This window comes from Balaenoptera physalus (assembly GCF_965194825.1).
Source record: "Balaenoptera physalus genome assembly, chromosome: 5".
NCBI classification, from domain to species: Eukaryota; Metazoa; Chordata; class Mammalia; order Artiodactyla; family Balaenopteridae; genus Balaenoptera; species Balaenoptera physalus.
In genome coordinates this window covers 30723402-30744084 of record NC_138884.1, presented here as the reverse complement: position 1 = coordinate 30744084, position 20683 = coordinate 30723402, and the positions used below count along the sequence as shown (strand labels likewise).

Sequence of the window (20683 nt, the reverse complement as noted above, 5' to 3'; positions counted from 1 at the left end):
TCTTTCTGACTTACTTCACTCTGTACGACAGTCTCTAGATCCATCCACGTCTCTACAAATTACCCAATTTCATTCCTTGTTATGGCTGAGTAATATTGCATTGTATACATGTACCACATCTTCTTTATCCATTCCTCTGTTGATGGACATTTAGGTTGCTTCCATGTCCTGGCTATTGTAAATAGTGCTGCAATGAACATTGGGGTGCATGTGTCTTTTTGAATTATGGTTTTCTCTGGGTATATGCCCAGTAGTGGGATTGCTGGGTCATATGGTAATTCTATTTTTAGTTTTTTAAGGAACCTCCATACCGTTCTCCATAGTGGCTGTATCAATTTACATTCCCACCAACAGTGCAAGAGGGTTCCCTTTTCTCCACACCCTCTCCAGAATTTGTTGTTTGTACATTTTCTGATGATGCCCATTCTAACTGGTGTGAGGTGATACCTCATTGTAGTTTTGATTTGCATTTCTCTAATAATTAGTGACGTTGAGCAGCTTTCCATGTGCTTCTTGGCCATCTGTATGTCTTCCTTGGAAAAATGTCTATTTAGATCTTCTGCCCATTTTTGGATTGGGTTGTTTGTTTTTTTGATATTGAGCTGCATGGGCTGCTTGTATATTTCAGAGATTAATCCTTTGTCAGTTGCTTCATTTGCAAATATTTTCTCCCATTCTGAGGGTTGTCTTTTCGTCTTGTTTGTAGTTTCCTTTGCTTTCCAAAAGCTTTTAAGTTTCATTAGGTCCCATTTGTTTATTTTTGTTTTTATTTCCATTACTCTAGGAGGTGTATCAAAAAATGATCTTGCTGTGATTTATGACAAAGAGTGTTCTTCCTATATTTTCCTCTAAGAGTTTTACAGTGTTTGGTCTTACATTTAGGTCTTTAATCCATTTTGAGTTTATTTTTGTGTATGGTGTTAGGGAGTGTTCTAATTTCATTCTTTTACATGTAGCTGTCCAGTTTTCCCAGCACCACTTATTGAAGAGATGGTCTTTTCTCCATTGTATATCCTTGCCTCCTTTGTCATAGATTAGTTGACCGTAGGTGTGTGGGTTTATCTCTGGGCTTTCTATCCTGTTCCATTGATCTATATTTCTGTTTTTGTGCCAGTACCATATTGTCTTGATTACTGTAGCTTTGTATAATAGTCTGAAGTCAGGGAGTCTGATTCCTCCAGCTCCGTTTTTTTCCCTCAAGACTGCTTTGGATATTCGGGGTCTTTTGTGTCTCCATACAAATTTTAAGATCTTTTATTCTAGTTCTGTAAAAAAATGCCACTGGTAATTTGATAGGGATCGCATTGACTCTGTAGATTGCTTTGGGTAGTATAGCATTTTCACAGTATTGACTCTTCCAGTCCAAGACATGTTATATCTCTCCATCTGTTTGTGTCATCTTTGATTTCTCTTATCAGTGTCTTATAGGTTTCTGAGTACAGGACTTTTACCTCCTTGGTAAACATACCTAGGTATGTTTATTCCTAGGTATTTTATTCTTTTCGTTGCAATGGTGAATGGGATTGTTTCCTTAATTTCTCTTTCTGATCTTTCATTGTTACTGTACAGGAATGCAAGAGATTTCTGTGTATTAATTTTGTATCCTGCAACGTTACTAAATTCATTGATTAGCTCTAGTAGTTTTCTGGTGGCATCTTTAGGATTCTCTATGTATAGTATCATGTCATCTGCAAACAGTGACAGTTTTATTTCTTATTTTCCAGTTTGTATTCCTTTTATTTCTTTTTCTCCTCTGATTGCTGTGGCTAGGACTTCCAAAGCCATGTTGAATACTAGTGGCGAGAGTGGACATCCTTGTCTTGTTCCTGATCCTAGAGGAAATGCTTTCAGTTTTTCACCATTGAGAATGATGTTTGCTGTGGGTTTTTCATATATGGCCTTTATTACGTTGAGGTAGGTTCCCTCTATGCCCACTTTCTGGAGAGTTTTTATCATAAATTGGTGTTGAATTTTGTCAAAAGCTTTTTCTGCATCTATTGAGATGATCATATGGCTTTTATTCTTCAATTTGTTAATATGGTGTATCACATTGATTGATTTGCATATATTGAAGAGTCCTTGCATCCCTGGGATAAATCCCACTTGATCATGGTGTGTGATCCTTTTAATGTGTTGTTGGATTCTGTTTGATAGTATTTTGTTGAGGATTTTTGCATCTATATTCATGGGTGATACTGATCTGTAATTTTCTTTTTTTTTTGTTGTCTAACTGTTATGTATTAGTAACTTCCCAGATTTTACTGGTTTATCTGCAAGCTCTTTATGATAAAGATAATCTTTAAAGACTGTTGCTTTTTTTTTTTTTTATTTTTTTTATTTATGGCTGTGTTGGGTCTTCGTTTCTGTGCGAGGGCTTTCTCCAGTTGTGGCAAGCGGGGGCCACTCTTCATCGCGGTGCGCAGGCCTCTCACTATCGTGGCCTCTCTTGTTGGGGAGCACAGGCTCCAGACACGCAGGCTCAGTAATTGTGGCTCACGGGCCTAGTTGCTCCGCGGCATGTGGGATCTTCCCAGACCAGGGCTCGAACCCGTGTCCCCTGCATTGGCAGGCAGATTCTCAACCACTGCACCACCAGGGAAGCCCCTGTAATTTTCTTTTTTTGTAGTATCTTTATCTGGCTTTGGTATCAGGGTGATGGTGGCCTCATAGAATGAGTTTGGGAGTGTTCCTTCCTCTGCAATTTTTTGGAAGAGTTTGAGAAGGATGGAAGTTAGAATGTTCTCTAAATGTTTGATAGAATTCACCTGTGAAGCCATCTGGTCCTGGACTTTTGTTTGTTGGAAGATTTTTAATCAGTTTCAATTTCATTACTTGTGATTGGTCTGTTCCTATTTTCTATTTCTTCCTGGTTCAGGCTTGGAAGGTTATACCTTTCTAGGAATGTGTCCATTTCTTACAGGTTGTCCATTTTATTGGCATACAGTTGCTTATAGATGCTTTGTATTTGTGCAGTGTCTGTTGTAACTTCTCCTTTTTCATTTCTGATTTTATTGATTTGAGTCCTCTCCCTCTTTTTCTTGATGAGTCTGGCTAATGGCTTATCAATTTTGTTTATCTTCTCAAAGAACCAGCTTTTAGTTTTATTGATCTTTTCTATTGTTTTCTTTGTTTCTATTTCATTTATTTCTGCTCTGATCTGTATGATTTCTTTCCTTCTACTAACTTTGGGTTTTGTTTGTTCTTCTTTCTGTAGTTCCTTTAGGTGTAAGGTTAGATTGTTTATTTAAGATTTTTATTGTTTCTTGAAGTAGGCTTGTATTGCTATAAACTTCCCTCTTAGAACTGATTTTGCTGCATTCCATAGGTTTTGGATCATCATGTTTTCGTTGTAATTTGTCTCTAGGTATTTTTTGGTTTCCTCTTTGATTTCTTCAGTGATCTCTTGGTTATTTAGTAACATATTGTTTAGCCTCCATGTGTATGGGTTTTTAATGTTTTTTTCCCCTGTATTTGATTTCTAATCTCATAGCGTTGTGGTTGGAAAAGATGCTTGATATGATTTCAATTTTCTTAAATTTTCCGAGGCTTGATTTGTGACCCAAGATGTGATGATCTATCCTGGGGAATGTTCCGTGTGCACTTGAGAGGAAAGTGTGATCTGCTGTTTTTGGATGGAATGTCCTATAAATATCAATTAAATCTATCTGGTCTATTGTGTCATTTAAACCTTGTGTTTCTTTATTAATTTTCTTTCTGGATGATCTGTCCATTGGTGTAAGTGAGGTGTTAAAGTCCCCCACTATTACTGTGTTACTGTCGATTTCCTCTTTTATAGCTGTTAGCAGTTGCCTTATGTATTGAGGTGCTCCTATGTTGGGTGCATATATATTTATAATTGTTATATCTTCTTCTTGGATTGATCCTCTGGTCATTATGTAGTGTCCTTCCTTGTCTCTTGTAACATTCTTTATTTTAAAGTCTATTTTATCTGATATGAGTTACTCCAGCTTTCTTTTGATTTCCATTTGCATGGAATATCTTTTTCCATCCCCTCACTTTCAGTCTGTATGTGTCCCTAGGTCTGAAGTGGGTCTCTTGTAGACAGCATATATATGGGTCTTGTTTTTGTATCCATTCAGTGAGCCTGTGTCTTTTGGCTGGAGCATTTAATCCATTTACATTTAAGGTAATTATTGGTATGTATGTTCCTATTACCATTTTCTTGATGGTTATGGGTTTGCTTTTGTAGGTCCTTTTCTCTTGTGTTTCCCACTTAGAGAAGTTCCTTTAGCATTTGTTGTAGAGCTGGTTTGGTGGTGCTGAATTCTCTTAGCTTTTGCTTGTCTGTAAAGCTTTTGATTTCTCCGTTGATTCATGCATCTGAATGAGATCCTTGCCGGGTAGTGTAACCTTGGTTGTAGGTTCTTCCCTTTCATCACTTTAAATATGTCGTGCCACTCCCTTCTGGCCTGTAGAGTTTCTGCTGAGAAATCAGTTGTTAACCTTATGGAAGTTCCCTTGTATGTTATTTGTCGTTTTTCCCTTGTTGCTTTCAATAATTTTTCTTTGTCTTTAATTTTTGTCAGTTTGATTACTATGTGTCTCAGCGTGTTTCTCCTTGGGTTTATCCTGCCTGGGACTCTCTGCACTTCCTGGACTTGGGTGGCTATTTCCTTTCCCATGTTAGGGAAGTTTTTGACTATCATCTCTTCGAATATTTTCTCTGGTCCTTTCTCTCTCTCTTCTCCTTCTGGGATCCCTATAATGCTAATGTTGTTGCATTTAATGTTGTCCCAGAGGTCTCTTAGGCTGTCTTCATTTCTTTTCATTCTTTTTTCTTTATTCTGTTCAGCAATAGTGAATTCCACCATTCTGTCTTCCAGGTCACTTATCCATTCTTCTGCCTTATTCTGCTATTGATTCCTTCTAGTGTATTTTTCATTTCAGTTATTGTATTGTTCATCTCTGTTTGTTTGTTCTTTAATTCTTCTAGGTCTTTGTTAAACATTTCTTGCATCTTCTCGATCTTTGCCTCCATTCTTTTTCTGAGGTCCTGGATCATCTTCACTGTCATTATTCTGAATTCTTTTTCTGTAAGGTTGCCTCTCCATTTCATTTAGTTGTTTTTCTGGGGTTTTATCTTGTTCCTTCATCTGGTACAAAGTCCTCTGCCTTTTCATTTTGTCTATCTTTCTGTGAATGTGGTTTTCCTTCCACAGGCTGCAGAATTGTAGCTCTTCTTGCTTCTGCTGTCTGCCCTCTGGTGGAAGAGGCTATCTAAGAGGCTTGTAACTACTCGGATTCTGACGAAGACAACTTTTTGTTAGAATGGGAATAAAAACAAAAACAAACAAAAACAAATGAAAAAACATTTCATGGGTGTATGTGTGCATGCCCATGCACACTTTTGTCAATTGAACTGGCAATCTTTGGATCTCTTTTCTAGATATATGCTTAACATATCTTTGATATCATTGAATATGTAGTAGTTAAGTCTTTTGTGCATTGCTTACAATTAAATGCTAGAGTATTCGATTAAAAGATGAATTTCAAATGCCAATACCCTACCTAATCAGACTGACACTGCAGATTGCATACGTTACATATGTTTTCCTTTGAAGAATTTGCTATTAAAATACCTTCATAATCCACTTGCATCCTCACTTTGAGCTGGTCACCTCCCCTCCTACTTCACAGAGAAAAAGCAAACAATCAGAGGGGAATTTTGTCAACTCTTGAATAGGACGGCAGTTATGTGAACTCAATAAAACTGGTAACATAATGACCTATTGCTTAGTTAATAAAGCTAATGGAGGCTTTAGCAATTGTTTAATTGTTTTAACATTGAAAGCTAATTTTTTTTTTTACTGAATTCCTATCCCGAAGGTTGTGGAATATATCATTTTCCATCTGATGTCTGTATTGCCCTTGGTGAGCTGATGAGGCCAACACACAGGGCTCTGCTTGAATACGGAGCGTTTGGTCTGCACTTATCTACCATGTGCCAAGCCTGAGAGCTGTGCATTTTCCCCAAACTCAGATCTTCTGGCTCATTGTCAGTCAAGTCATGCCAGAGCTGCTAGCCAACAAAAGCATATAGGGAAAATAAATTTGTCATAAGAAAAGTACAGAAAAGTAATCATTTTCGGGCAGGACTACAGTAAGAACACTGTTAGGCTGCATTGCACTAATGTTAAAAACAAAATGCCTTGCCAAATAGCTTTAAAAAAAATTTTTTTTGGTGTGTGTCAATTAAAGCACAAGTGTTTGCACACTTCTGTCATAGAATTAGACACAAATTCAATTATACCCAGAAAACCATAGACATTGGCAAGAATTTTTTACCCAGGAACCAAGATGGTTCTATTTTAACCCTTCCCCCACACCTGACCCAATCGTGTTTTCACTAGCCAGCTCCCTGGTGTGAGTAGTGGAGAGATGGGGGAGGGGTGGATGGGGGTGGTTTGAATTTCAGTAAAGCATAGCAGGTGTAATGGTGGTCTCAGAGAAACACCTCCTTTCCTTTCACAGAATAACAGGTCATTTCACTGAGAAAAGAGCTGGGTTTTCTCCAGCACTTACACCTTACAGCTTCAAATACATACCACATAGAGAGGATTTCCAGAGACTACAGAAGGGCTGCTATAAACACCTAGTGGCTGGAAAGGGAAGTTTCTATCAGTACTTTGTCTCTCCTCTAAGGGAGAGCACAATATTAATAATTTTGCTCCCTTCTTTTTGGCTCTGAAATATTTGGAAATGGATTAAAAATGATAAAAAGAAGGTAAAGCAAACTACAAAAGATTGTTATTCTAGATATTTAAATACTCTTTTCAAAGACAACATCGTCTACTCTATATACACCTCTCCGATTCTAATAGATTTTGTCACCCAAACATGTAGAATGGAATAGGAAGAGAAATCTGAGGGGTCCTTCACGTGCCATATTTGCCACAAAAATAGTTTCTGATGTTGCTCTAACAGGGACTTGACATTTGGTGGGTTCCTAGGCTGACACTGGGAGGACCAGGCACCAGAATTTTCTCAGTGAGGTAATGAGAGCAGGCAAAGGAGGTGGTGCTTACTACCCAGTGAAAAAGAGAATGAACCACACATAAAGTCTATACAATTTGCAAGCAGTTATAGAGCGTCCCTTTACTCCTTCCTCATTTCCTAAGTCACATGTTCTTTGGTTACATCTGCATCCTTTCTTTTCCCCAGCAAGGTGGCCATCAGAGTTGATTTCCACTAGGTATTATCTGTATAAACATTTCAGATCTGCAGGATGGGAGGTACACACTGTGTTTTGCCCTGACTCACATGTCTTCTTAAGGAAGGCCATGTTTATTACATAGTATCCTCAGAAGATGAACATGATTTAGGGATTGCTGTTGTGCTTGTCCTGGGAGATACGTGTTGGAATGAAAAAATCCCACACAAAGAGATTAGGCACAAGTTGAGCTCTGACGTTCCATGCTCTGTTTCCTTTTATTATTTTTTTTTTCTTTTTAAGAAAATGTTCTCAGATTTTCCTCTTACATTGACCCAAGATAGTCTTTTGAATAACTTATAATTTTTCAGCTGCCTCCACCCTCTGTTTTTGGATTGCTTTTGTTTTTGAACTCTTGTGGCCACTTAGTTATTTACTGATGGTTGAAGAAGTGTCATAAAGCAGCAACGTTACTTGCTAGATATTCATAATTACTGACACATGCACACACACAGAAAATATTTACCCACATCCACTCACACAAAAATTGATCTCTGAATGGATTCTAAGGTGGCAGGAAGAGAACCCATAGTTGGTCTAGTGGAGCTAAAGTTGTTTTAACCATTTTTTCTTATAGCAAAAAGAACTTTTAAAAAGTTTGTATAGTAGATGAACCTTAAAAATTTTTTCTTAAAAGTATTTTGTGCTGTACAAATATGGTCAACCATTTTAAAAATTTACCTAATCTTTATTTCAACTCAGGATTTTCAGAAACTTTAGGGTTCAGCTTCTTCCCTAGTTTGTGTGATAATTACCTACAGTTTAGAAGCAAGAGTGCAGGCAGAGCCCAAGCCTCCAGGACAAACTTAGGTCTCTGAATTGCCATCGTTGACTCTCTAAACTTGGTCTGAAATCCGGGGATATAAAAATGTTAGCATTTAGGAAAAGTTGGGGGATCATGTGGTTATAATTTGAGCTATATTTTAAATGCCATAGAATTTGATATTTAAAAGAATTCTATGGTGAATCTTTTTTTCTTTTTTGTAAAGAATTGTCTTGGAATCTATTTTGGGTACAGATCCAGACCTTCCTGTCTTGCTGGCTTAGGTGAGGCACTCCTCTTTTGCAGACTCCCTGCCTCACAGCTAGTAATATCTGTACTGTGAGTTTTAGTACTTACAATACATATACAATCCTCTAACATGACTTCGGAAACTTTTACACTAAAGTACCCTCAATGATACATGAACATGAACTCTAAATTCGTCTGCCCTGGGGAAGTCTACCCCAAAGTGATCCAAATCATATTCGAACTTTCTTTGAATACTTTACCTTCAATATTAATGCAATGTTTATACTATGATTCATAACAAATCCTTGCTTATTTTAATTTAAAATGTTTTAAATGACCTACCATTGTGTAAATTCGGTGCAATAGGAAGAGGTACTGTGTTCATTCTGTTCTACTCTAGCACACTCAGCATGGCTTTAAGGCAGCAGAGAATTCACATTTTTATACACTCATCTATTAACATATTTAGCAAGTGATATTTTGAGCACTTCCTGTGTGTTCAGCACTGTGTAAAGTACTGAAAGAAGACAGATTATTTCTTGAATTATCTAATAATCTAGTGGGAGGAGATAAACATGGAAACTCATAAAAAAGTCTATCAAAGCTATGATTGAATTGTGTACAGTCTACAGTTAAGGCCCCAACACATGGGGGAAAGGGGGTCAAGGAAACTTCACAGAGGAGGTCACATTTGAAGAATTTCCTGAAGCTGAGTGAAATGTTCAAAGAGAAAGGGCATTCTGGACAGAGGAGCAGCATGATCAAAGGCATGGAGGTGTGAAAGGGAGATGTTTCAATCTTGGGGTCCTTGGGGGTGTGGTAGGAGGGTTAGCGATATAAGTAGAAGCCAGATTGTGTTGGGCTTTGTATACTGTATTTCAGCACAGAGTTTATGTTGTAGATAGTCAGGAACCCCCAAAGAGTTTTAGGCAGGGGGCTGATATGATCAGCTTAGCCACAGATTGGATAATGAATTGAAGAAAGCAAGACTTGAGGCAGAGAGATGGGTTAGGTGACTATAACAAGAGTCCTGGTACAAAGTGATGACAGCTTGAACTAAAGCCATAAGTGGAGAGGAAGATGAAGGGACATATATGAGAGGTGTTACAGAGATAGAATTGACAGGACTTGGTCATCAATGTGATGTGGGAGGTTAAAAGAGAAGATAAAAGGAAGAGAAGGATTTAAAATGATTCCGAGGTTTTGGTGGGGGATGGCAAATACTGTAGTGCCTTAATACAAGAGGAAGATCATTTTTGTTTATTGTTGGTTGATCCTGAGTGTTTGCATATGCCCAACACAAATGGTACACCTTGTTGGATAATGAGAGCCTCCACTATGGCAACAGGAAGTGAGTCTGATGGATGTGAGTCAGGCGTCTGTGGGTCACACCCTGCAGATAGATTTCTGCTGTGCCTTTTGAGATAGAGAACTTGTGACTTCCTCAGTGATTGAAGTACCCAAAGATCTGTAGGTTCTGCTACCTCTGCTCTCGGCCAGCCTCCAGTTGAAGCCCTCAGACTTGTACTCTGTCCAAACATTTCCAGCTCCAGCCTTTATTAACCCAATGCCAAACTTTTTATTCAATATCTTGGCCATTTCCTCTCTCCTTCTGTGTCTAGGCGTGTAGCTATCACGTGGTCAAGCAGTCTCTAAGTGATGGACTACTGCTGCTGCTAGGCTGGCTGGCCGCACTTCCATAAATGCAGTCGATAGGGAGACAATGAATCAAACCGAGTTAGACAGTTGCTTACTCATGGCACAGCAGGAGTACGAGCTTCATGTTTGCATCAGTTCCTCTATTCCCCAAGTATTATGGGCAATGTGGAGCAGACCCAGTGAGTGCCAAGCATATAGTGGTCTGTCAGAGATGAAGAACTCTGCACAAAGGAACCCCCTAATCTTAAAGGAGCTGCTAGCAAAGCTGCCCAGTCTTGGCCCATGAGGGAGAAATTATCTTTATTTTCCTGGTTAGGAAGCCTAACTGCCTTCTGACGCAGAGAGAGGCACTGCATTTATCTTCTAAGGTTATTTGCTGTACTAATATTCTTGAAAAGATAATCTGAGATGTGTGGCTAAAAATGCCATGGATAATTGCTTCCCAACAATAACTCCCATTTCCACCAATTTCTGAGGGTGGAATCAATGAGTTTAATTTAGGGAATTTTAAATTTGAGGTGTTAATGGGTGTTAAGGTAGATACCCCTTAACATATAGCCAGTAAACAGTTGGCTATAGGTACTTTGAGCTCCAGGAAAAGAACTGTATCAAGAAAATGATTAGATTTTCATCCATATGAGTGACAGTTAAAACCACAAGAGAAGATGAGGTTATCCAGAGAGCATATAACTGAGAAGAAGGCCATGAGTGGAAAGAACTTTGGGAACTAGCAATGTTTACCTGATAGGAAAACAGGAGCAACAGAGGAGTTTAAGAAGGAATGGTCAGAGGGGAGAAAGAGAATTAGGAGAGAGTTACACCTTAGAATTCCCAAAGAGGATACATTCCAAGAAGGGAGGAAGCAATAGTACCAAATACAACAAAGAGGTCAAGTAAGATGAAAGTTGAAAAGAGTCCATTGGCTTGAGCAGTTTGTGACTCTTGCAAGAGCATTTCAGTGGAGTGGTAGGTAGAGAAATTAGACTGTAGCAGTATGAAACATGAGAGCGAGCTAATGGAGAGAGAACGAAGCATGCAGACAATTTTTAAAGTGCTTACCTTAAAAGAGAAAAGGGTACAGAGTAAAACATAAATTTTAAAAGAGATTGTTTAAGAAAGAAGAAAATTGCAAGGATATAGGACTAAGGGAAAAGAGGCAGTAGAAGGATTGAAAATGTAGGAGAAAAAAGAACTAATTGATACAGCAAGATCTTCCTCTGGCAAAGAAGGTATATTGGGTTCCTGTGGGTGCTGTAACAAATTACCAAAAGTTTGGTGGCTTAAAATAACAGAAACTTATTCTTTCCTAGTTCTGGAAGCCAGGAGTCTGAAATCAAGGTGTTGGAGGGTGCCTCTGTCTGGATCCTGGGGAGAGTCCTACCTTGTCTCTTCTATCAATAGCTTCTGGTGGTTGCGGGCTTTCCTTGGCATTCCTTGGCTGTGGCCTCATCACTCCAGTCGTTGCCACCATCTTCACATTGCCTTCTCCTCTGTGCACTTGTGTCTTCTCTTCTGTTGGTTTCACATCTCCCTCTACCTTTTTCTTACAAGGACACTTGTTATTGAATTTAGGGCCCACCTGGATAATCCAGGGTGATCCCCTTATCTTGAGATCCTTAACTTTTTAAAAAATTTAGTTTATTGAAGTATGGTTGATTTACAATGCTGTGTTAATTTCTTCTGTACAGCAAAGTGATTCAGTTATACATATATATACATTCTTTTTCATATTCTTTCCCATTATGGTTTATCACAGGATATTCAATATAGTTCCCTGTGCTATACAGTAGGACCTTGTTGTTTATCCTTCCTATGTATAATAGTTTGCATCTGCTAACCCCAAACTCCCAATCTTTCCCTCCCCCACCCCCGCTTTCCCCTTGGCAACCACAAGTCTGTTCTCTATGTCTGTGAGTCTGTTTCCATTTCCTAGATAAGTTCATTTGTGTCATATTTTGGATTCCACACATAAGTGATATCATATGATATTTGTCTTTCTCTTTCTGACTTACTTCACTTAGTATGATAATCTCTAGGTCCATCTGTGTAGCTGCAAATGGCATTATTTCATTCTTTTTATGGCTGAGTAATGTTCATATATATATATATATATATATATATATATATATACCACATCTTTATCCATTCATCTGCCGATGGACATTTAGGTTGCTTCCATGTCTTGGCTATTGTAATTAGTGCTGCTATGAACATAGGGGTGCAGTTATCTTTTCAAATTAGAGTTTTCTCCAGATATATGCCCAAGAGTGGGATTGCTGGATCATATGGCAACTCTATTTTTAGTTTTTTGAGGAACCTCCATATTAAGATCCTTAACTTAATCACATCTTTGAAGACCCTTTTTTTCAAATAAGGTAACATTCACACTTCCAGGGATTAGGACATGGGCATATCTTTTTAGGCGGCTGCCATTCAACCTACTACAGAAGCGATCAAGAGTAGAGGTAAAAGAATGAGTCTGGAAATGGGATATGAAGAAACTGGAGAAAGGACGTTAAATAGGGATGTATAGAAATTGGAGTGGGTGGGTCAGAGCCCAAAGAATTCTCACCTGGAAGCCTCACATGTCTCTATGAAGCAGGAGACAAGGTCATTGTTCAGAGGAAAGGCAGTAGGGATAGGACTGAGGGTAGGAGAAAAATGAAATATTATAAAAGCCACAGATGTGGGAGGAAAAGTTGACAAAGAACACATAAAAGGCAAAGGGGCATGGGGAGGTAAGGTGTTGGGGACTACATATTTGTACATGTTATACTTGTAGATTTGACCATACCTTTATTCATCTTTGGTTTTATTTTTCATCAACAGAGTGTAGTAAAACAAAACAGCTACAACATCAAACAAAGAAAAGCAAAACAAATGCCCATGAAAATGAAACAGCAGCCTACTAACCTAGTCTAGACCAGACCAGCAAATCCACTGCTTTCTCACCATGAAACCTAGGGAAACACCAATAGTGGCTAAGGCACAGCCAGCATTAATGTGGGAGAGAAGGGAATGAAAGCCTTCAGTCATTGGGAGCTCCATGGGGAGCAGGGCAAATTGAGCTGAATTTTCTTTGGCTTCTGATCTAAAGTTTCTCTAGAAAAGGCTTTTCGAGGAAATGAGAGAAATGCCAAGAAGGGGAGTGTGCTAACTGTGGAGTAGATAAACCTCTGAACATACTGTACTTGTCCAAATGATCAAACCGTAGCAACAAACTTCAGTCTGTAACTTTAGCCTTATTATCACTTAAAAAAATTAACAGGGGAATATTTACTGGGCACCAGCCATGCGTTGGCCTCCATATTGCCCTGAGTCCATATTTGATGGAAATAGTGCCAACATTTATATAAATGATTCCAAGCAAGTTCTGATCTTTAGTCTTCCCACTGTGGGCCATTAAACCCATGTCCAGATGTCCAGACTTTTATGTGATCAGAAGAAGGGATCAGGCATTTTGCTGGCATCTTTCACGTATAAGTCAATGAGTTTAAATGGAATCTTGATACTTGGATTAACGGAACAGAGATAAGAGATGAACAAGAATTTTGTTGTCTGAGTCCATGATATTCATTTCTTGGTTTCTCAAGTTTGAAGCTAAAATGATGTGGGTTATAGTACATTGTAGTTGCTAGAGTTCATATTCTGTATTTGTATCCTCTATGCACCAGGAGCCAAGGGGGTGACTGTATATACCTTATAGCAGTGCTTCTCAAACTTTATTTTTTTTTCGTGATTTTAATAATAGCTAATATTTATTGAACACTTACTATGTGACAAGGTCTTTACTTTGTCTTTATAACAACTTATAATGTAGTTATTATTGTATTATCCTTATTTGATTGGGACAGAAGGATTAAACGATTTGCCCAAACTTGCAGTGTTGTTTTTTGTTTATTTGTTTTGTTTTTAAAGTAATATTGAAGTTTTTTTTAAAAAATTTTATTTATTTTTGGCTGCATTGGGTCTTCGTTTCTGTGTGCAGGCTTTCTCTAGCTGCTGTGAGCGGGGGCTACTGTTCATTGTGGTGCTTGGGCTTCTCATTGTGGTGGCTTCTCTTGTTGCAGAGCACGGGCTCTAGGCACGCAGGCTTCAGTAGTTGCAGCACAAGTTGTGGCTCGAGGTCTCTAGAGCACAGACTCAGTAGTTGTGGCGCACGGGCTTCATTGCTGCGTGGCATGTGGGATCTTCCTGGACTAGGGATCGAAACCGTGTTCCCTGCATTGGCAGGCAGATTCTTTTTTTTTTTTTTTAAACATCTTTATTGGAGTATAATTGCTTTACAGTGTTGTGCTGGTTTCCGCTGTATAACAAAGTGAATCAGCTCTATGTATACATGTATCCCCATATCCCCTCCCTCTTGCGTCTCCTTCCCACCTTCGCTATCCCACCCCTCTAGGTAGTCAAAAAGCACCGAACTGATCTCCCTGTGCTATGTGGCTGCTTCCCACTAGCTATCTATTTTACACTGGGTAGTGTATATATGTCCATGCTACTCTCTCACTTCGTCCCAGCTTACCCTTCCCCCTCCCCGCATCCTCAAGTCCATTCTCTATGTCTGCATCTTTATTCCTCTCCTGCCCCTAGGTTCATCAGAACCATTTTTTTTTTTATATTCCATATATGTGTGCTAGCATACAGTATTTGTTTTTCTCTTTCTGCCTTACTTCACTCTGTATGACAGACTCTAGGTCCATCCACCTCACTACAAATAACTCAATTTCATTTCTTTTTACGGCTGAGTAACAATTTCATTGTATATATGTGCCACATCTTCTTTATCCATTCATCTGTCCTTGGACACCTAGGTTGCTTCCATGTCCTGGCTATTGTAAATAGTGCTGCAGTGAACATTGTGGTACATGACTCTTTTTGAATTATGGTTTTCTCAGGGTATATGCCCAGTAGTGACCCAGTAGTGACTGACCGGTGTGAGGTGATACCTCATTGTAGTTTTGATTTGCATTTCTCTAATGATTAGTGATGTTGAGCATCCTTTCATGTGTTTGTTGGCAATCTGTATATCTTCTTTGGAGAAATGTCTATTTAGATCTTCTGCCCATTTTTGGATTGGGTTGTTTGTTTTTTTTATATTGAGCTGTATGAGCAGCTTGTATATTTTGGAGATTAATCCTTTGTCAGTTGCTTTGTTTGCAAATGTTTTCTCCCATTCTGAAGGTTATCTTTTTGTTTTGTTTATGGTTTCCTTTGCTGTGCAAAAGCTTTTAAGTTTCATTAGGTCCCATTTGTTTATTTTTCTTTTTACTTCCATTTCTCTAGGAGGTGGGTCAAAAAGGATCTTGCTGTGATTTATGTCAAAGAGTGTTCTTCCTATGTTTTCCTCTAAGAGTTTTATAGTGTCTGGTCTTACATTTAGGTCTTTAATCCATTTTGAGTTTATTTTTGCATATGGTGTTAGGAAGTGTTCTAATTTCATTCTTTTACATGTAGCTGTCCAGTTTTCCCAGCACCACTTATTGAAGAGGCTGTCTTTTCTCCATTGTATATTCTTGCCTCCTTTATCAATGATAAGGTGACCATATGTGCGTGGGTTTATCTCTGGGCTTTCTATCCTGTTCCATTGAGGCAGGCAGATTCTTAACCACTGCACCACCAGGGAAGTCCCAGTTGCAGTGCTTTTAAAGGATGAAATCAGTGTTAAAACTTGGACAATCTCATTCTGGAGCTCTGGTTCTCATAAACACTAAACAACTACCTCTGCGTTGCTATTACTTTGTCTAGTTTGTCTCCATAACATCCAATTCCTATACCACCCCTATACCAGTATTGCATTCTTACAGTCACAAATAGTCATCTAATCATCAATTCTTAATGTCCCCTTCTTGACTTCTCTATAACTTTTAATGAAGTCTGTTTTGAAGCATTCTCTTCCCTTGATATCTGTAAATATTCTTGCTTTTCTTCTGCCTTTTCAACACTGCTATCTCCTTTGTCTCCTTTTTTGGCTCTTCTGAATTTGCCCACTAAGGGAGGGTTTGTCTCAAATCTTCAAAGCTGAGCCCAAATATATATATAGTACTTTAATCTCCTTTAGGAATAAAAGACCCTTAAAGGAAATTCTCTCAGCAAAACCCTTTTTACCCTAGTAGAGCTACATACTGTAACTTCCACTCTAGGCCCAGCCTGGGGTAGTGCTTCTCAAACTTTAATGTGCCAGTGACTCTCCTGGGAATCTTGTTAAGATGTAGATTATGTAGGTTTTGGGATGCGCCTGAGATTTTGCATTTCAAACAGCCTCCCAGATGACACTGGTGCTACTGGTCTAAGGAATATATTTTGAGTAGCAAGATGTTAGACTATTTTAAAAACTTGTAGAGTACTTACACGTTGATCCAAAAATATGTGGGTCTGTAGATATAGCATCAGAAAAAATCGTATATGACAATAAGCTGGAAATGTTTCCCTTATCTTTTGAGAAGGTCCGTAATTTTTTAGACTCTCAGTAAGTGTTCATATTGACCATAAATCCACTTAGCTTTCTCTGTGGTGAGTATCCAGCAATTAAAAGGAGCCATAACATCTACTCTAAAGATAAAGAGTGAGAAATTTCTTAGTTTTGAGGTTGACAGGCTCGATAAGTACATCTCTAAGAATTTATAGGATTTTTCTTTTCTCTTTTTTTCTTTTTAGTATTAAACCTCATGAAGAAACTAGACAACATCTTGAGAAGATAGAGCTTTTGTTTTTATAATCAGATTTTAGTAGTAGTTTTGGAGGCACTTTTACTAAGATTAATTAAGCTACTTGCAAATTTAGCTATTCAGCATCCATTTTCTTCCTTCTTTTCTATCAGAACCCAATTTTGTGAAAGTATTGCCCCCAAAACCATGGAGCCATGAGCCGGGGGATAACTGATGCCTCCCCAGCTCCAACAGTGGGTCTGGTCTATTGAAGGGTAATCCCATTCCTTTTGCCAGTGGTGGGTTAGGAATGAGGTGTAGAAGCTTCTGGGGAAGCTTCTAGGACACATTTGCTTGCTCCTAAGAGAGATCCACAGAAGAGAAAAATCTGTCATCTGTATTTTATGAGGGCTGGAACTCCGGATCTGCCTAAGTCATCTTGTAACCAGCCTGAGAATAAAGCCAACGATAGTGGAGAGATGGAGAGAACTGATAACATCATTAGCCACTGACTTAACCAATCTTACAGACCTCCCGATTTCTGGACCTTTTAATATGTGAAATAATTTCTACTTTTTAGTATTCTGGCTAGTCTAATTTGAGATCTCTGTTACTTGTAAGTGAAAACATCCTTCTCTTTTATCTTCACACCAAATAAAGTTGAGAAGGACGAGACCTGGAGAGTGCTCGTCTCTACCTAAGTTGCTCTTAGAATTCTCAAGAGGATCATAGTGCAGTGGAATTTATAACTATCTTATTAAAGCCATAGAAACTCAATTTAGTTACATTAAAATAGCCAACCACATTGATTCTAGTCCGCTAGGTGAATGGATGAATTTCTTTAATTTTAACAAAGTTTTCCCCAAAAAGGTATTATTTAAAAAATAAATTTTCACATTACACTGATAAATCTGGGAACTGAGCAGCCTTTTCCTACATTGATTTATTTATTTGTATTTTCCATTTTACATACTTTGTGTGGCTTCTGATGAGTGGCCCTAGATTATTCATGACTGCTTCTACTGTGCGGAGGTATATTTTAAGAAAAACAAGTCACCAGCCACTCTTTCTGCACTTTGAACACACACATCGCCAGAGTGGATACTGTTGAAACGTGAAAAATTAGAACTCACATTACAGTTCAGGCTGCTGCAATGCTTTGACACTGGCTTCTCCCAAAAGTAAATAGTCTGAGTTTGTTGATCATTTTTTGTTAAACCTCCATTTGCTAGTGTTGTGAAACATGAAATAATCTGTACATTTGCCCCGCTGAGTATGATGCTGTGTGAAGCAAAGGGGTTGAAGAATGACTTCTTTATAATAGCATATGGCAAATCTCTCTAATGAGAGGTGGTTTACTGAACAAGTCTACACATGGTCCTTGAGAGCAGGTGTCTGGAGAAAATCCTGCAACATTTTCAAGTATACTGTTGCTGGCAGTTGGCAAGAAAAGGTAAAGACCTGAACATGGAGGATCAAACCAGAAAGGAGAAGAAAATGCAAAACGATAATGAAAGAGAGATAGAGAAAGAGAGAAAAAAAAGAAAACCTAAAAACCCCAGCTTACCAGCTTCTTTCTGCATTAAGGAAGCATATAAATAACTCCATTAGAGGGCTCTAAACACAACATGTTACCTCCGCAGAAGAGAAAGGTCTTATCGTGCCCACAACACTAAGTTACCTAAGGCTCCTTTCTCAAAAGAGAATGGACGCAAGTGACCAGCTCACGTCAGTGAGGAGTTTAATTAAACCAGTCAACGCTGGTCTGCAGAAGCTGAGAATGAAATTTATTGGGGGAAAATGTTCATTTGGACAAGTTTTACATGAGAGTTTTGCATCCCATGCTTAATGTCAAATGCAGGACTGTCACTCATAATTGTGTTTTTGTGCACTGAACAAAGGCGCCTGTTCTGGGAGGTGAGTGGGGGTTGCAATCAAAGCCATGTTGCACTTGCCAAGCCGGAACCCTGTCTGAGGGCTGCATTTGCTGGGAGCCAGGGGTGCATTTTTTTCATCCCACAAATGTACTTTCTTCAGTTAAGCCATGTGCTCTCCCACAGGGACATCTTTTACTAATTCGCCAGGTGGGAAAGAGGGGCATTTTAAAAAAAAAATTGGTGCTTTTTCTAATTTGTCCACCTTGAGAAGACACCCTTTTCCCCTCTTTGGCACAAAGGCACATACAAACTAACAGCTGCCCTGTTCAAGAAGATTGAGTCTGCTCCCAAAATTGGACCATAGGAAAAGACTAACACAGAGGGCAACTGGGCACTTAGCTACTGATCTGTAGGCAGATTACGCTTATACTTTGAGAACTTTTATTTTTGAAGGACAGACATGACCTTATTATCTGCATGCTATTCCAGGAATTGGCGTGGTCTGCTGGTGAAAGTTAATAAGTTGTAGGAGGGAAGAATAGGCTTATGTCCCTAAAACATGAACTCTATAATCTTACCCTTCCACTGCCACCCAGTGTCCCCTGGTCTTGCTAGTCTTAGGAATGCAAAGTGAGCAGAGTTGATAGGGCAATTTTTTCTTTTATTCCATATGACATATTACACTTTATGTATGACTAGGGAGGGAGTGAAAACAAAGCAATCAAAAGCAAAAGGAAATCACAGAGTCTATTTTTTTCTTTTTCTTCTTCTCCATATCAAAGTTTTAGTGGTGATTTTTAACTTTTTTATTAATTCTTTTGGTTTGCCAATATCAAGAGAGAAAACACATTTCTCAAAAAATTCTCTTCTTTACCAATGTGATGCATTTTTTCTCCAATTATTTAGTCTCCTTTCCTTGTGAGAAGATTGTACATTTTTACCCTGAAGTTCCCATTCATCAAGGAGTATTCTTCCTTGTCCCATTGTTATTAGGTTTGGCCACGTGACTTCCTTTGGCCGGTCATATTATACTTGAGCAGATGTGCCAAATGTCATTAAATGGTCAGCAATTATAACTTGGTCTTCCCTGTACCATGAGGATGGCATATCCTGTATAGGGGCTGCTTCTCCAGCCCAGGTCAGAGAATGAGAAGTCTTTGGAGTAGACTCACAACCTATCTGCAGCCTACATGTAACACTAGTGCTAAATAAACCTTTATTTTATATGCCTTTATTTTATAATATTTTATAAAAATATTTTATATTTTAGAGATTTGAGGGATCATTTGTTATTATAGCAAAGCTGACTAGGTACAAACCACGAAATGCTGCCTAACAAAAATCCTAAGAGAAGTGGCATTGGCTTCTTTTTTTTTTTTTTTTTTTTAATACATCTTTATTGGAGTATAGTTGCTTCACAGTGCTGTGTTAGTTTCTGTTGCACAACAAAGTGAATCAGCCATATGTATACACATGTCCCCATATCCCCTCCCTCTTGCGTCTCCCTCCCACCCTCCCTATCCCACTCCTCTAGGTGGTCACAAAGCACCGAGCTGATCTCCCTGTGCTATGCTGCTGCTTCCCGCTAGCTATCTGTTTTACATCTGGTAGTGTATATATGTCGATGCTTCTCTCACTTTGCCCAAGCTTCCCCCTCCCCCCACCATGTCCTCAAGTCCATTCTCTACTTCTGTGGCATTGGCTTCTGGCCAGTGTGTAGCCAGGAAATTTTAATTAAAGACAGGGGAAAAAAATGGCAGTCTATGATAGCGAGTGGTGTAATGGCTATCCACAGTAATTTGAAGGCAGACGTTCAATGTACCTATGACATTCGGTTAAGATGTGGTGAAACAGAATGTCACTGAAGTGCCATGGCTGCTAGTAGATACATTTGACAAGTAACTGTAAAGAAGAAATGAGCTCAGAAAAGAATTGGCCAACAGGGATGAGAGGAAAAAGAGAATGTAGAAGTGTTGAGAGTGGCAGGGTTGAAATATGTAACTGTTTCTCCCATCGACCAGTAAAACATAAATTTTAGAAATGCTTTGAGTAGTAACGGCAGCCGATTAAAATGTAATCTTGGGTCAAAGAATAAATCAAGGGGCATGGCTACCACATCCCTTGTTAAAACCTCTAAATGTATTATGGCGTCCCCCTCCCCGCAAATCAATCCTCTCAACTGCACAGAATGGATCACAGAAAAGAGATTAAGGGCATGTCTCTCCAATAAAAGATCGGTAAGCTCAAACCGCTGGTAAGG

At 38.8% G+C, this 20683-nt stretch overlaps 1 long non-coding RNA gene across 1 annotated transcript in view; it reads right to left on the bottom strand.

Annotated features, from left to right (window-relative positions):
• Positions 1–278: 278 nt before the first annotated feature.
• Positions 279–20683, bottom strand: part of LOC309661635 — a 300338-nt gene continuing 279933 nt past the window's right edge. The window contains exon 2 of the long non-coding RNA XR_014264123.1: positions 279–2557. This is a non-coding gene — a long non-coding RNA (uncharacterized lncRNA). The remainder of the gene's footprint in view (positions 2558–20683) is intronic.